Genomic DNA, 262 nt, shown 5'->3' with positions numbered 1-262 from the left:
GGGGGGGAGTGGATGAGGGTTTAGGGTTTTGGTGCTGTGTTTTTTGCTGTTGATGGTTTAGGGTTTAGGGTTTAGTATTTCAAAAAGCCCTTTTAGGGTTTAACCTAAACCCTAAACCTCTACAGTCTAGGGTTTAGGGTTTAGGGTTTAGGGTTTAGGGTTTATGTGTGAGCAGAGATGAAAGCGAGAAATAAGGGTTTGGTGGTTTGTGTTGGTAGCGGGGCCTCAGAGCTGCCGGCAGACCCTCTATACGCCGCCTATG

The sequence above is a fragment of the Eimeria mitis genome, genomic scaffold (assembly GCF_000499745.2).
Source record: "Eimeria mitis Houghton genomic scaffold, Emh_scaff114, whole genome shotgun sequence".
Classification (NCBI taxonomy): domain Eukaryota; phylum Apicomplexa; class Conoidasida; order Eucoccidiorida; family Eimeriidae; genus Eimeria; species Eimeria mitis.
The sequence above is the reverse complement of the archived record's forward strand: the minus strand, read 5'-3'. Positions refer to the sequence as shown.